The sequence below is a fragment of the Solanum stenotomum genome, unplaced genomic scaffold (genome assembly GCF_019186545.1).
Source record: "Solanum stenotomum isolate F172 unplaced genomic scaffold, ASM1918654v1 scaffold14764, whole genome shotgun sequence".
Taxonomy (NCBI): Eukaryota; Viridiplantae; Streptophyta; class Magnoliopsida; order Solanales; family Solanaceae; genus Solanum; species Solanum stenotomum.
The window spans coordinates 87,117-100,203 of record NW_026023201.1 but is presented as its reverse complement, the minus strand read 5'-3'; the positions used below and the strand labels follow the sequence as shown (position 1 = coordinate 100,203).

Sequence of the window (13,087 nt, the reverse complement as noted above, 5' to 3'; positions counted from 1 at the left end):
TTTACATGTCATTAGTTACGTTCATTATATATTTTTTAATATTCATTTTATTTGTTACATTTGTTAATATTCATTTTCATATTGTGCATAATCTAAAATTCATTCAAATACAGATAAAATTTGCATAAACAGATCGACCGATGATTTTGGGCCACAATCACAAGCGCACAATTTGAGCCCATTGCATAATTATTTTTCTATTTAAGTTATTGATTAGGTCAAAAAATAGAGGTGGTGGAAAGATTTTAGCGGTATTTTTCAGATTTTTTTATTTTTTTATTGTTCATTATTTTCGGTGACAAGTTCACCGAATTCCGCTGAATTCCGGTGAGTCCACCACCAGAACCCCGTTAATTTTCTTCTTTTTCCGGCAATCATCAGACCCAACACTTCTCCTCTTCGCTACTGCTGCCAACAGCTCTCTCCAACAGCAACCAACAACAACAAACGACCCATTTTTTCCGGCCAACATCACCACCAAACTCCTCCACTGCCTATCCCATTTCCTCAATAAATCCACTACCAAACTCCTCTTCCACCAAAACAACCACCAAAATCCACCAGATCTCAGTCCCAAACCACGAACCAGAAACCCCACTTAAATCAGTCGTTTCCTCCAGCGCAACCAGACCATCAATGAACACCAAACCTCCACCGGACCTCCATTCTTCCTGTTTCCCCCAAAACCACCAGAAACACAGCTCCACCACCAGACCCACAACAGCGAACAAAACCCCAATAAAAAAAACGACCAGACCACAATAACATCAGCAACTCATCCACCACCGTTCCAAATCTAGAGCAAACCAGCAAGGGTCGCCGCCAGTCCCCTCACCTCCTATTTTTTTACGATATTTTTTATTGTGTAGGTATTTCGGTGTGTAAAATCTTCAGCCACGAACCGGCTGGAGCGACAACAAGTACAACAACAATGAACTCCGGCGAGGGCAAAGCTATGGCAAGCTAAATCAAAACCCCCGTGAACCCATATCTCTGACCAGCAAATCAAACTTAACATGGTTCAAAGCTCGCCAGAACTCTATTGAAAAAACAAACGACCTTCGTTCTTCTCACTCGGGTTAATATCGTTCCTCCTATCCATTTTTCTATTTCTCGATTGATTTTCTTGTGTTGTTGTGGTCTCTCCATTAATTTTTGTTAAATTTTGGTTGCCTGACTGCATTTGTTTCTTATTGTTTATTTAGAATGATGATTGCCTTTTTTTTTTTAATTATTATTTTATTCATTGGTTTGTTTAATGTTGTTGGGTTGTGGTTATTATAGATCGGGATCTTATATTTTAATATAGTTTATCCCATTGAGTTTGTTAATATTAATTTATTTAAAATTAATTTTTATTTTATTTTTCACAGTTTGATAATTTAATTGAAATGTTTTATATTTTGGTGATTTGGGACTGATTTTGGTTGTTTATGTGATTGTTAGATTTTTAGGATAGATTTTCTTCTTAATTGTTAATTAATGATTTGTTATTATAGTTTAGTTTTTGGTTAATTACTATGGCTAATTATGTTTTTAGCGTATTCTGTTTGGTTAGTTGTTGTTAGTAGATGTTGTTATAAACTATTATTATTAATATTATATTTCTCTGTTAACTTTAAGTATTTTCTAATAAATTTACATTGACTAGTATTATTTTATTATTGTTTGTGATATTTCAAATGACATTTGTCTTTTACATTCTCCGTAAGTTCTATTTAAAATGCGATTAAAATTGGCTAATGAAAATTCTCTCCGTCGGTTTTCGAGGCCTCCATATTGTAAAAGACGGAAATTTAGTTTAAGTTAATAAATTTTATTGGTTTCGTATGTATTTTTTTAAATTGGTTTCCTAGTTTTTCCTAAAAGTAGGTGGCAACTCTTTTGAAATTTGTTTATTCTTAAAATAATTTTAAAATTGAGTTAGTTGTTTATTTTTTGAGTCACCACAACATTTACCCCTATTTGAATAGAGTAGGGATGTAAACAATACCATATTGCTTTGTGGTTGAGTAGTCGAAAAGTCATATGAGAAGCACTCAATGTCCTTGATCTCTTTAGAAGTCCTATTGCCCTAGTAAAACAACTTGGTCTATTCTTCAAGTCTATGGTAAACAAATCCCAACGTCTGCAAGTACTTCTCTCTTTCAAACAATCAGACTCTAACTGATGTATTTGCACGAAACCATTTATCGATTATATCTGAGGTGTATCTCATTAAGACTGATCCAATTCGTAGAATATTTCTATCATTGTTTCTTATAGTCATATGTTATCGACCATGACAACATATTTGAGAGTTTTGAGATAAACACATTTCAACACCTTCATCCACCATTATGACTTTTTAAGAAGCAGAAACTGAGTTCTCCGATGCATCACTTATACATTCAGTCTTGAAATGTAGTTTCCCAAGCGAACACTTATAAAGTCTATATGTCTTTGGGGCAATAAAAGTCCAGGTCAGCAATTTCCAAACCTTGCTTAAGAAAAATTGATGACAACTTCCCTCTTCTCAAAATCTTTTCAAGGAAACTGGATTCACACATTTCAATTTCTCTATACCATGTAGAAGCCAGAGTTTCTTCATCATCATGCATTCCCCTCTTGCAAGATACCATGCTCTGACAAGCGCAACTTGTACGGTGCTTTAAACTCACACTTGATGATAATGTACTACAAAGATGACCATCAAGATCTTGTCCGTATGCTCTTCTCAAACATGAATTTTGATATTTGGCATCAATTGAAAAACCCACTGAGCTTAATAGTAGAAGCGCAGAAGTCAACCATGATGTTTGATTTTTTGACATCCTCAATTGTTTTTTAGTCTCGGAGAGTAATTTAAGTGCATGTATAAGTTGTTGTTTCTAAGAGTGAGAAATGTGTTAGCTGAATAGCTTTTCTTTAACTTCACCAGCATTTCTTTGACATTTTCTAGCAAGAATGTCCATTATTAGATTTGAGAGTTGTGACACTAATTGTGTGAAATCTATTCTTGATATCATTAGCTCTATGTCTCTTTTAACTGTATTTGAAGTGCTAGAGGTCAATGCCAGATAAAGTAACTCCAAAAATTTAGCATCAAAGACAACTTTTGCAACACCCCGTATCGTAGACAGACTAGATTGCAGATTTTGGAAGCTACAGGTGCCACTGACGGGCACCACCTACGAACCGTAGGGTGACCCAAGGTATGTGTTTATGGTCCGTGGATGGTCACCTGCAGCCCTCCCCAGAAAAGTACCAAAATTTTGGCTAAGTGTCGACTCACGCCGGGACCAACAGACCGTAGGCCAGGCCACAGTCCATGGTCCAAGGCCGTAAGTCAAACCCCCAAATTCCAGTCCCAGTAGCCGACCGACGGTTGACCAGCACAAACCGCTGGTCGATCCACGGCCTGTCGGTTCCGTCTGTCGGTGAGCCTAACAACTTTTAAGTCAGGGGTCTTTTGGTCTTTTCCTTATGCGTTAGACCCCTAAACTACGTCGTTTAACCCCTAAACTACAAAGTTTTGGTCAATTTTAGCCTAGTAAACAAACTAGAACTTACCTATGTCAGATGATTCACCAAAACTTAGAAAACTAGAACGCAAAGAGGAGAAAGAAGTCAAGAACCCTAGTTCAAGAATGCAACAGGTTTTTATTAGCCTCAGCCCCAAAATAAAAAGATATCTCCATGGAATTCGTCACTAGGTACGTGGGATTTCACTAATGGGTTCCTTTCGCCCCTTTGGTCCCTAGATTTCAGTCAGAATCTTGATTCCCTTAATATTATCTAGACCTAGGGTTTCTTGAATGTTAGAAATTGTTGGGGTTTAGCTATTAGAATGATCCAAGTCAGATTATCATGAATTCAATATCTTTTGGTGTAGATTCTCTCATGAATTAATAACCCTAGATATGTAGTTCTTTTAGTTCATGAATTACACATGCTAGGTCAGATATTTTAGATACATACATGCATGCCTCAATTTTCGAATGTCCATTATCAGTATATTAATGTTGCATTCTCAGTTGCATGCCAGTATTTTGAGCTATCCAGTATTACAGCATTTCAATCATAGAATGTTAATTACCTAATCAATTGGGAGAAGCTTAATACCGAGTGGACTAGGGTCAGTCACCCTCAAATCCCAGAACTACGTGTCTCGTAAGTTGTAAGTCCCCTTCGTGGGCATCATTTTAGTGATCAAGCAAGCATGCATCTATACCTCTGGCAGGATATATTGGGTTTTCTTGATGGGGCGTATACATCAGACTCCACATTTAGCTCATGTAATTTTATGTCGGTTATTAGTAGCTCCATTATTGTTCTGTTAGATTCTATTACATTGACCATGTTATCAGGATAGTTCAGTATTCAGTCTCAGCATGCTATAAACTTGGTAATTGCATTAAGTTTAGCCATATTTAGTAATTCTAGTATCCTTATTATGATCAGATTATATCCTTGCTTTATTGCTTGTTAACTTATGTTATTATTCACCTTTACTCTATCCTGCATGCTCAATACCTTTCAAGTACTGACGCATACTCTGCGCTAGATCTTCTCGTTATGTAGATTCAGGTCCTCAGCAGTTAGATCACGCATAAATCGGATCCCGATCTTCAGTTCAGCAGCATCAGTGGTGAATCCTCATTCTTCGAGGACACTTGGCATGTTATCTTTCCATTTTAGTCTTTAGTTTTCAATTTTTGCTAGATTTAACTAGGGCATGTCCCAGTACATCTAGTTATTTTAGAGGCTTATTTCAGACATAGCTAGTTTCAGCTTTAGTGTTAGATTTTGACTTTCAGCTGTTGTTGAACTATGACTTTTCATTTATTCAGATAGTATATGGGTATTCCCCATCGTTTCAGATTACCTCATAATTTATCTTCCGCACAGTATTTCTTTACTTCAGTTTACTTTAGTATGCGCATGATATGCCAGCAGGGTTAGCTTAGGGTCACTCGTGATTCTAGGTCCCGTGTCCGCATCATGTGGGGTAGCTTCGGGGCGTGACAAACTTTGTATCAGAGTATTAGGTTTAAGTGTCCTAGGATATTTGAAAAGCCGCACTAAGTAGAGTTCTTTTCATGGGTGTGAAGTGCACCACATATAATGAGAAGGAGGTTATAAAGTGTTTTAGGAAACCTTTATTTTCTTGCTACTCTTATCGTGCGTGAGGTATGACCCAACTTCTTGTTCTAATCCTTCATTTTGTGCTTTCAGATAATGCCTCATCGTAGAGCTATCTCTAGGAATGCTAATGCACGCAATGCAAAGGCAGCTCTTCCAGTCCCAGATCAGGAAGTTTCAAATGCTGAATTTCAAAATGCTATCCAGTTGTTGGCTCAGAGTGTGACCAACCAGAACAATCAGCAGGTTCCAGTTCCAACAAATGCTAATGTTAGGTCAGCTGGAGCTAGAGTTCGGGATTTTGTTAGGAAGAATCCGCTTGAGTTCTTAGGATCGCAGATTGGTGAGGATCCCCAAAACTTCATTGATGAGGTCAAGAAGATCTTGGAGTGATGCAAGGCTTAATGATATAGCTCATATCTGGTATACTCAGTGGAAATAGAACAGGGGTACATATGCAACTCTTATCACTTGGGAATGCTTTAGTGAGACCTTTCTGGACAGGTTCTTCCTAAGAGAGTAGAGGGAGGACAAGGCTTAGATGTTTATGAATTTGAGGCAGGGTTCTATGACAGTCCAAGAGTATGGACTCAAGTTCACCCAACTCTCCAGGTATGCTTCTCACATGGTTGTCGATTCTAAGGCTCAAATGAACAAGTTTCTGTATGGGGTGTTATACTTAGTGAAAACAAAGTGTAGGAATGATAATTTTCTAGAAAATATGAACATCTCTAGGCTCATGACTCATGCTCAGCAAGTTGAGAGTGATAAGCTTAGGGAACAGGCCAAGGAGAATAAGAAGGCTAGGACAGGCCACTATGACTATTCTCAACAGAAATTGGGTGGTGGAAATCGCTCGCAGTTTAAGCATAAGTCTTTTGCTCAAGCACCTTCATCAGCTAGTGTTCCATCCTCTAAGTTCTGAAATGATTAGAAAGGTAAGGCAACAGGCTCTAAGTCTCAAGGTTGTGGTTCAGGCACTAGAACCTACCCTACTTGTCCTAAGTGTTGTAAGCACCATCAAGGCGAGTGCCTTGCAGGAAAGGAAGGATGTTTTGGGTGAGGTCAGTCTGGTCACATGTTGAAAGATTGTCCTTCTAGATAGGTTCAATAGGGCAATAAGAGTAGAGCTCAGTCCACAACTTCAGCAACACCGGCAAGTCGCCCAACTCAACATGGTAACTCATCTGGTACAGGTGGCGGACAGCGCCAAAACTGGTTGTATGCTCTTCAGGCTCTCCAGGATCAGAATGAGTCTCCTGATGTGGTCACTGGTACGTTACGAGTCTTTAATCTAGATGTTTACGCTTTGTTAGATCCAGGGGATACTCTTTCCTTTGTAACTCCTTATATACCAGTCAAGTTCAATGTTAGTCCAAATACTCTCTCAAAACCGTTCTCAGTCTCTATTATAGTCGGTGACCTAGTTATAGCTTGACAGGTATACATAAATTGCCCTGTCATAGAGTTAGATATGATAGACTTCGATATCATTCTAGGCATGGATTGGTTACATTCCTGTTATGCCTCAGTCGATTGTAGAACTAAGATTGTTCTTTTTCAGTTTCCAGACAAACCAATCTTAGAATGGAAGAATAGTAGCTTAGCGCCTATGGGTCGATTAATTTGTTACCTTAAGGCCAAAAAAATGATCTCTAAGGGTTGTCTCTATCATCTAGTTCAGGTTAAGGATTCAAGCTCTGAAACCCCAACTCTTTAGTCAGTTCCAGTAGTCAATGAGTTCCCAAAAGTATTTCCAGAATATCTTCCCGGAGTTCCTCTTGAAAGGGAAATCAACTTTGGAATTGATCTCCTTCCAGATACCCAACCTATTTCTATTCCACCATATAGAATGGCTCCAGCTAAGCTTAAGGAATTGAAAGAGTAGTTCAAAGACCTTCTAGATAAGGGCTTAATTAGACCTAGTACTTCCCTATGGGGTGTGCCAGTGTTGTTTGTGAAGAGGAAATATGGTTCTCTCAGGATGTGCATCGATTATAGACAGTTGAACAAGGTCACAATCAAGAATAAGTATCACATCACCAGGATTGATGACTTGTTTGACCAACTTTAGGGTGCTAGTGATTTCTTTAAGATAGACCTCAAATCCGGTTATCATCAACTTAGAGTCAGAGACAGTGACATCCCGAAAACTTCCTTAAGAACTCGGTATGGTCATTATAAATTAGTAGTTATGTCATTTAGACTAACCAATGCTCCTACAGATTTCATGGATTTGATGAATAGAGTGTTCAAGCAGTACTTGGACTTGTTCGTTATCGTCTTTATTGAGGATATCCACATTTACTATAGGAATCAGGAAGAACATGCTAATCATTTAAGGGTTGTCCTGCTGACTCTCAAAGATCGCCAGTTATTCGCTAAGTTTAGCAAATGTGAGTTTTGGTTGCAGTCAGTTGCTTTCCTTGGGCATATAGTGTCTAGCGAAGGGATCCAAGTGAATTCTCAGAAGATAGAAGCAATGAAACAATGGCCCAGACCTACCTATCCCACAAACATTAGAAGCTTCTTGGGTTTGGCTGGCTATTACAGAAGGTTCGTGGAAGGATTTTCATCCATAGCCTCTCCATTGACTAAGTTGACTCAGAAAAAGGCTAAGTTTCTGTGGTCAGATGATTGTCAGAAAATCTTCACAGAACTAAAAACTAGGTTAACTACGACTCCTGTTTTGACTCTACCAGAGGGTTCAAATGGTTATGTTATCTATTGTGATGCATCTAGAGTAGGACTAGGTTGTGTATTGATGCAGCGAGGTAAGGTTATATCATATGCCTTTACACAACTTAAGGTGCATGAGAAGAACTATTCAACTCATGATCTCGAGCTTCCAGTAGTGGTGTTTGCAGTTAAGATTTGGAGACCTTACTTGTATGGTGTTTACAAACCATAAAAGCATTCACTATGAGTTCATCCAGAAAGAGTTGAATCTTCGCCAGAGGAGATGGCTTGAGTTCCTCCAGGATTATGATATAAGTGTGCATTACCATCTTGGTAAGGCCAATGTAGTAGCAGATGCTCTTAGTAGACTATTGATAGGTAGTGTAGCACATGTTGAGGAAGAAAGAAAGGAACTATCAAAAGATGTCCATAGACTTGCTCGCTTAGGAGTTCGTCTTATGAGCATGTCAGAATCTTCATTGGTGGTGGAGGTTAAGGAAAAGCAAGATAGTAATCCGATATTGCTTCAACTAAAGGGTGCAGTCCATTGGCAGAGAGTTGAGGTTTTGTACCCAAGGGGGAGATGGTGTGCTTCGCTAGCAGGGTCGATTATGTGTTCCTAAGGTGGGTGAGTTGAGACAACAGTTTTTTGTAGAAGCCCAAAATTCTAGATATTCTATTCACCCAGGCACCACTAAGATGTATTGTGATCTACGGTAAGTCTTTTGGTGGAATGACATGAAAAGGGATATAGAAAATTTTGTGGCTAAGTGCCCCAATTGTCAGCAAGTCAAGGTGGAACATTAGAAACTAGGAGGTATGAATCAAGAGTTTGACATTCCTACTTGGAAGTGGGAAGTGATCAACATGGACTTAATCACAGGTTTACCTCGTACTCACAGACAACACGACTCTATTTGGGTGATAGTTGATATAGTTATTAAGTCTGCATGCTTTTTGGTGGTTAAGACTACAGATTCGGTGGAGGACTACGCCAAAATTTACATTAATGAGATAGTCAGGTTGCATGGGGTTCCTTTGTCTATCATCTCAGATAGAGGTCATCAGTTTACCTCTCATTTCTGGAAGCCGTTTCCGAAAGGTCTTCGTACCCAAGTTAATCTTAGCACAACATTTCATCCGCAGACAGACGGGCAGGTAGAGCGTACCATTCAGAACTTAGAGCATATGTTGAAAGCTTGCGTGATCAATTTCAAGGGTAGTTGGGATGATTACCTTTCTCTTATAGAGTTCGCCTACAATAATAGTTACCATTCCAGCATTCAGATGGCCCCTTATGAGGCATTGTATGGGCGTAGATATAGATCTCCAGTTGGTTGGATTGAAGTAGGTGAAGCAGCCTTGATAGGGCTAGATTCAGTTCATGATGCTATGGAGAAAGTACAACTCATTAGAGATAGACTCAAGATAGCCTAGAGTCGCTAAAAGTCCTATGCAGATGTAAGCAGAAGGAAATTAGAGTTCCAATTGTTGATGATTGGGTTTTCCTGAAAGTGTCGCCTATGAAGGGAGTGATGAGATTTGACAAGAAAGGAAAGCTCAGTCCTAGATATGTAGGCCCTTACAAGATCTTGAAAAGGGTTGGTAAAGTGGTTTATGAATTAGAGTTGCCAGCAGAAATAGCAGCGGTGCATCTGGTTTTTCACATTTCGTTGTTGAAGAAGTGTGTGGGTGATCCAGCATCTATAGTAAATTTAGAAAACGTGGCGGTGAAGGATAGACTCACTTATGAAGAGGTACCAGTTGTAATCCTTGATCGTCAGGTTGAGAAACAAAGAAGTCGTTTCAGTCAAGGTTTTGTGGAAGAGTCAGTCCGTAGAGGGAGCTACTTGGGAAGCAGAAGCAGTCATGAAGTCCATGTATCCTCACCTCTTTCCTTCCGATTCCATTCCAGCTTGAGGTAATAGTTCCTCTTAAGTTTTTTAGTCATTCAGGCACAGTTTCAGTCTTAGTATCATGTTCCTTCAGGTTGTACTTACATTTTCAGCATATTTGCATGTTATTGGAACTTAGATCAGTCAAAAATCAGTTTCCAATGTTTAGTGGCAGGGGTGCAGCTCTCTCCCTCAATTTCATCTAGTTTAGTATTCCTTCGAGGATGAATGTTCCCAAGGGGGAGATAATGTAACACCCTATATCCTAGAGAGACCAGATTGCAAATTTCAGAAACTACATGTGCCACAGACGGGCACCACCTACGGACCGTAGGGTAACCCACGGTCCGTGCTAATGGTCCGTGGATAGTCACCTGCAGCCCTTCCCAGAAAGTCCCTAAATTTTGGCTAAGTGTCGACTCACGCCAGGACCTACGGACCGTAGGTCAGACCGCCAAATTCTAGTCCCAGTCGCCAGTCGACAGTTGATGCCATATTTTCAAAGTAAATACTACAGTATCCAACTCTAGATCGTGGGTTTGGTAATTCTTCTCGTGAATCGTAAGTTGTCTGGAGGCATAAGCCATAACATTGTCATTTTGCATCAATACACGACCCAGTCCAACTCTGGACGCATCACAATACACAACAAAGCCTTGTGTACCCTTTGATAAGGTCAATACAGGGCAGTAATCAATCACATTTTCAATTCCTGAAAGTTTTTCTCACAAGCTTCAGACCATTGAAACGTTGCTATCTTCTGAGTCAACTTTGTCAAAGGGGATAAGATAGAAGATAACCTATTGACAAACCTCCTATAATACCTAGCCAATCCCAAGAAACTCCTAATATCAGTTAGAGATGTGGGTCTAGGCCAGTTCTGCACTGCCTCAATCTTCTGAGTATCAATTCGAATTCCATCACCGAAAACAATATGGCCCAAGAATGCCAAAGAATCAAGCCAAAACTCACACTTAGAGAATTTGGCATACAACTCTTTATCCTTGAGGGTTTTCAAAACTACTCTAAGATGACTAGCATAATCTTCCTCATTCCTCGAATAAATTAGAATGTCATCAATGAACACGATAACAAACTTATCAAGATAAGGCTTAAACACTGTGATCATAAGATCCATGAACGATGCAGGAGCATTAGTCAAGCCAAAAGACATAACTAGAAACTCATAATGACCATCACGGGTCCTGAATGTTGTCTTAGGGATGTCACTTTCTCTTACTCTCAACTGATGATAGCCTTGTCTAAGGTCTATCTAAAAAAATACATAGCACAAATCCTGGCACACTGCTGACGTGGCGCGCCAATCCCCTGCTCAGAAAACCTGACGAGTTTTTCCTCCTCAATTCTTGGCTCTAATTCGCCTAAAATCAATTAATTTCTTCCAAACTCTCTTAGATTCGTTTACCCAACTTAATTCCATGAAAATCTACTCTAAAACCCTCAAGAAAAACACTCAAAAACAAGATCCTCGCCTCACGAACTCAACAAAACATCATGATTCAAGAACGAACAACAACACCTTAAGAATTCTCATCAAGAACNATATGACATAGACGTAAGTGCCATAAATAAGTTGGACTCAATTGAGAAATATGTTTTCTTTTATTCAAAACAACAATGTTATTTAGTGTAGTTTGTTGAAGCATGTTATGGAAAATTTTAAACACAAATAAATCATGTATTTTGGGAGCACTAAGGATAAAAAAGTTATTACACTTAATAACAGCAGAGTTATTCGCAAATAACCATCATCCATTAGTTTAGAAACAGACAATAAATTCCTTCTTATAGAAGGAGCATATAAAACATTATTCAAAACTAAAAGTCTAGAACTACTAAATGAAAACGAAATTATTCCAACAGCTAAGGCTGGTGATGGCTCCCCATTCGCTTGAAAAACACTAACTTCATCCTTATTTAGCCGCCGCGTTTTCTGAAACCCCTGCAAAGAAGTGCATATATGATCAGTGGCTCCCGAATCTACAGCCCATAATTGGGTAGAAACAGCCGCTAAACAGGTTTCAACAACATTTAAAAAAGAGTTACCCTTGTTTTTCATCTTTGCCTGAAAGTCAGGGCATTGCTTTTTATAGTGTCCTGGCTGCTTACAATGAAAGCACTTGCCTTTCGTCTTAGCCACACCATCCTTAGCACCTCCGAGTATCACAGCCTTGCGGGGCTTTTTCTTTTTCTTCTGGAATTTTGCTGGTTTTGAAGAGGACGGCCCAGCCTGGTCAACTAGGAATGCCGCAGGAGCTTGCTGCTTAATTATAGTCTCTGCCGCTTGCAGCTCATTCAACAATTTCACTAAAGACATCTCCATCTTATTCATATTATAGTTCAAGCGAAATTGTTGAAAACTGTCCAGCAAAGTCTGAAGGATCATCTCAACTTGAGATTCCTTATCAATCTCAGCACCAAGTATCTCCAGCTCATTCAAGTAATTCATCAACTTCAGCACATGTTCTCTGACAGAAGATCCTTCAGCCATTTTTGTGGTCAAAAGGGCTTTCATGGCAGTCTGCTTTGCAGCACGATTCTGCTCACCAAATATCTCCTTAAGATATGCAAGCATATCGTAAACAGATGTCATAGACTGATGCTGATGCTGCAAGACATTCGCCATTGAGGCAAGAATGTAGCATCTTGCCATCTCATCAGCCTTAACTCATTTGTCATAGGCTTGGACTTCCTCATCAGTAGGATCTGCTGATTTGATAGGACATTCCTCAACCAATACAAATTTATAACCCTCAGAAGTTAGGACAATGTCTAAATTTCGTTTCCAATCAACATAGTTTGGACCCTCAAGTTTATTTTGATTCAAGATTGAGGACAGGGGATTGAAGTGAGACATAGTTAATCTGAGAGAGATAAAATAGATCATTAAGTATACATGATATATTATTTAAAAAAAACACAACAAGACTCATATAATCATGCCTATAAACAGTTAGATTCGATTGGGAAACTTAACTATTCAAGCAAATATATGAGCATGTGTAAATATAGTACCAATTAAACAAAACAAGTCCAACTCAGTTAGAGAGTATTCTGTTAAGTATAATAAGGAATATATGGATATGGATTATGTCTCTTGTTCATTGATTCAACATGTAACTTAGTTGGAAAGTTTTAAACAAGTCATCAAAGCAAAAGACGTACCAAAACAGTAGCAAAATATATGAGTTTATCCGATGGGGAAGAGGACCTAAGTCAACATATAAACTCATATATTTACTGTAAAATACATTTATTAAGTGTTAGGGATGAACCCTTACACCACTGGATTACTAAAAACAATTTTTAATTTATTTTTTAATGTTTCATAAACATAAAAATGGCCAAAAACCCATCAAAACGACTCC

At 38.8% G+C, this 13,087-nt stretch overlaps 1 pseudogene; it reads right to left on the bottom strand.

Annotated features, from left to right (window-relative positions):
- Positions 1-494: 494 nt before the first annotated feature.
- LOC125850183 (uncharacterized) lies at positions 495-3,312 on the bottom strand (annotated as a pseudogene).
- Between the last annotated feature and the right edge of the window lie 9,775 nt (positions 3,313-13,087).